The sequence below is a fragment of the Littorina saxatilis genome, linkage group LG2 (genome assembly GCF_037325665.1).
Source record: "Littorina saxatilis isolate snail1 linkage group LG2, US_GU_Lsax_2.0, whole genome shotgun sequence".
Classification (NCBI taxonomy): Eukaryota; Metazoa; Mollusca; class Gastropoda; order Littorinimorpha; family Littorinidae; genus Littorina; species Littorina saxatilis.
Window position 1 is genome coordinate 11,925,609 of NC_090246.1, and position 4,645 is coordinate 11,930,253.

Below are 4,645 nucleotides of genomic sequence, written 5' to 3' on the forward strand. Positions count from 1 at the left end.
GGCCATTGATCTGAGTCTGAGGCCAGCAAAAGGGCTCGATGGAGCAAACAACCATTACTGGGCTTCACCCCCCAACATTTTTCTTAGCTTCCCTAGTTATAGTGGCGTAGATATCAATGTACGTGTGTGCGTGTGTGTGTGTGTGTGTGTGCGTGTGTATGTGTGTGTGTGTGTGTGTGTGTGTGTGTGCAAGTGCGTGTGTACGTGTGTGCGTGTGTGTAGAGTGAGAGAGAGGGAGCGCGTACCTTCTTACGTGTTAATGCATGTTGTGCGGAGTGGGGGCTTGGGATTGCCTACCATGCTTCTATCCAACATATGACAACACAAATTTGTCTTCGCATATATGACCCGATTTATACAGCGCTTACAATTTGCCCGAAAAGGAAAACAAATCCGTCGGACTGGAAAGCTGGAGATCCAAGTTCCAATGCCCAATCAGTCAGATACATGCAACATGCACATTAGTAACCCCCACCCCATCCCACCCGTTCCTCCAAGATAGATTTTCATTCCAGTTGCAAAGACCCAATTTTGCATTAGGAAGCATCCCGGAGAACAAATCTCCAATCTATCTGATTTGACACAGCTCTAAGTCTGCCCTTATCGAGTTTCGTGGCGCACGAGACAGGCCTTAATTTAGGCTTGTCACAGGAACTGCAAGACTGATGATAATCTCAAAATAAATACCGTCGGGGGTCATGTGAAAACCCCCACGACACACAGCTTTCAAACAATTAACGAAACAACTACATAGTAGATAATTTTGAAACCCATTATACACGTTCACGGTCAGCACAAGAAACACTGTCATTTTCCACCGGCACTCAAAGTACAACAAGAATCGATAACGGATAGTTAATATTTGAGGGTGGGTGAGGGGGGGGGGGTGAGTGAGGGTGAGGGTGTGTGTGTGTGTGTGGGGGTGGAGTTGGGGTCAGAATCAAAATAAAAATCCATTAATAATGGCAAACTTACTTCAGAAAACAAACACTGCATTCCAGAATGAATCAAAACCCTGAACACGTTCACGACCAACACTGAAAAAGAGGATGCATTTCGATTTTCTGCTCGCATACAAAAAGCCTACAATAACAAACTTTAAAAACATGTGCGAAAAATGAAATTCCAAATCCATGAGCATCGCCGAAACTGAACAAACTTCCGGTGTCAAAAAAAAAATATAAAAAAATCTATCTATATATACATACGACTTGTGTGTGTGTGTGTGTGTGTGTGTGTGAGTGTGTGTGTGTGTGTGTGTGTGTGTGTGTGTGTGTGTGTGTGTGTGTGTGTGTGTGTGTGTGTGTCCGCGATGCACGGCCAAAGTTCTCGATGGATCTCTTTCAAATTTGGTGGCCATATTCAGCTACACCCCGGACACAACCTGGTCGATGAGATATTTCAACACGTGCTCTCAGCGCGCAGCGCTGAACCGATTTTGGTTTTTCTCTGGATCCATTCCCAGTAACTCTTCCTTATCTTCTCCAGTGTTTTCAGCGTTTATCTCCCTTCCTTCGTGTGGCGTCAATCCATATTCCCGTTACTACGTTACTATTTTTAGAATGTCACTGCACTGTCCAGAACGCTTTCATTGCACCCGTAAGTTGTCCTTACTGTAAAAGTGAAAAGGTCGAATCAATTTATAGCCACGCGAAAAATACACTGTCATCTATCTCTATATATATATAGATATAGATATACATATCATATATATACGGCTTCTGTGTGTGTGTGTGTGTGTGTGTGTGTGTGTGTGTGTGTGTGTGTGTGTGTGTGTGTGTGTGTGTGTGTGTGTGTGTGTGTGTGTGTTTGTGTGTGTGTGTGTGGGCAACACCTGTGGATTGTAGAGTTCTGTTTGTGATGTGGTCTGGCGGCTTTGGTGTGTCTGTATGTTCAGGCCTTCCTTCGAGAAGCCATAACAGTTATTCTCAATCCCGTTTGAGTGGACTTCGCCTTCAAAGGTGATTGTGGTGTTTCGGCACTCGGTTACATTTGGCGTCGTCGACAGCGATGGGACTCGACATGAAATGTTCAGGCCACTGAATCATTTTCGTGCTGTTCCCATTCCACCTGGGAGGGACCTAAGCTTGGCGGGTCCATGGTTCGGAACTTTGGGGACAAAGTTCATTCAAAGGGGGTCGAGTGTGACAGGGAGACTACCGTCGCCCTTCACAGCAGACTCTGCAGAGTTGTTCGCCTTAGAAGTTGTGGGCTTTCCTTGCATGTATCCGTAAGTTGTCCTCACTGTAAAAGTGCAAAGGTCGAATCTATTTATCGAAACATCCACTGTCATCTATCTCTATATATATATATATATATATATATATATATAGATATATACGGCTTCTGTGTGTGTGTGTGTGTGTGTGTGTGTGTGTGTGTGTGTGTGTGTGTGTGTGTGTGTTTGTGTGTGTGTGTGGGCAACACCTGTGGATTGTAGAGTTCTGTTTGTGATGGGGTCTGGCGGCTTTTGTCTGGCTTTGAAATAAGCTCTAAAATTCTCAATCCCGTTTGACAGGACTTCGCCTTCAAAGGTGATTGTGGTGAACCGCCACGCTGTCTGTCTCTGTCTCGCGATTCACCCCGGCGAAGCCGGGTATTCCTCTAGTATATATATATATATATATATATATATATATAAAACATCAGAAATTGTGAAAGAAACAATTGAAAGTCAGCAGAGACTTTCTTCCGAGATTTGTTAAAATCTCTTAGCAGAGATAGAGAGAGAAATAAGTATCCCTTCACAGACAGCCTATTGGGAGCATCAGACCCTCCTCAAGGGGGACCGAGATTTACAGAGCAAAGTCCCTTTGTGGGGGACGTATCGCAAGGTAATCTAGTCCTGAGGAGGACCATTGTATTTGTACCTAGACCAGACACGTGTTTCGACACTATTGTGTCTCATCAGTGGTCAGGTGGTACTGATGGCGAGAGTTGTCAACCCATGGTATCCAACTAAGAAGCAAACCATTCTCTGAATGGTAGCTTCTGTTGGCATGGGAGACTACCCTCATCTGACAACCCCAAGAGGATATCTGTGAAGGGAAACACTTTGATTTAAGGCCAAAGTGTAGAATTGATATTTATTAAGAAAGAATTTAGAAATTTAGACAAGTTTTAACCAGGAAATTAGGTTAAAACAAGGGAAATTTGAAAAAGCCTAAAGGGAGGTAACTCTGTACCAGCCTGCAGATCCAGAAATGGATACGCGAACAAGTTAGATCTAATTTTGAAAAGGTTAAACAGGAAAAGCGGTCAACTTTTCACTGCTGTTCAACACAGGACTTGGTAAAGAAGAAGTTTTCTGCTTTATTCAATTGGATCGCTTTAAAGGCGATGCAACTTTCACGGTGACCACATTATAAAACATCAGAAATTGTGAAAGAAACAATTGAAAGTCAGCAGAGACTTTCTTCCGAGATTTGTTAAAATCTCTTAGCAGAGATAGAGAGAGAAATAAGTATCCCTTCACAGACAGCCTATTGGGAGCATCAGACCCTCCTCAAGGGGGACCGAGATTTACAGAGCAAAGTCCCTTTGTGGGGGACGTATCGCAAGGTAATCTAGTCCTGAGGAGGACCATTGTATTTGTACCTAGACCAGACACGTGTTTCGACACTATTGTGTCTCATCAGTGGTCAGGTGGTACTGATGGTATATATATAAAAAAATCAAGGAAAAGAAAAGCCAAAAAAAGAATTTCAAGTGGCAGCCCAAATTTTCGACCTGTTGCCAGGCCTTCCTCAGGGGCGTGTAAATAGCCGCCAGCGTCTTTAAAATCCTAACCCAACATCCGCCCTACTTCCGGTTGCGCAAAAACAACAATCGGAATCCATTACAGAATTAAATTCTGATTAAAATCTTTTTCGATTTAAAAAAAGCCTGCATCCACAGCAGATCAACGGCCTCTGGACCGTGATGCAGCACCTTCGCCAAACACTCCGTCATGCGGAAGGAGGGGTTCAAAAGGGGATGAGGGGGAAGGAGGGTCGGTTGGTGGTGGCGGGGGTGCACTTAGGAAGTGCAACTCAATTTTATCGATTTTGAACTCACTCTCTCTCTCTCTCTCTCTCTCTCTCGCTCTCTCTCTCGCTCTCTCTCTCGCTCTCTCTCTCTCGTGTGTGTGTGTGTGTGTGTGTGTGTGTGTGTGTGTGTGTGTGTGTGCGTGCGTGCGTGCGTGCGTGCGTGCGTGCGTGCGTGCGTGCGTGCGTGCGTGCGAGTGTGTGTGTGTCAACTTGATCAAAATGCAAAAACAGCATTCAGAGAAAAAATACAGACAAAGAAAAATCACAGACAAAGAAAAAATACAGATTGACAGACAAGAAAGGCAGACAGACAGACAGACAGACAGACATCCACACACACAGGTTCAGCACCAAGAAGACAGAGCTCAAAGGGAAGATGGACATAAGAAATCACGCCCTTTCAGCAGCAGCAGCAGCAAAACATGCTGCTATTCCGGGTTAGCTCTTGACCTGAGGAGATGCTGAAGCATTGATTGGCGAGCCACAACACAAGCCAGTCACGTACACTGACCCCTCGTGTCTTGGGCTGAGGGGCACGAACCAAAAGTGGGCGCCACCCAAACGGGAGAGAACCAACCGCGGGGTCTGATTCGTTGAAATCACATCAAATCTCAATT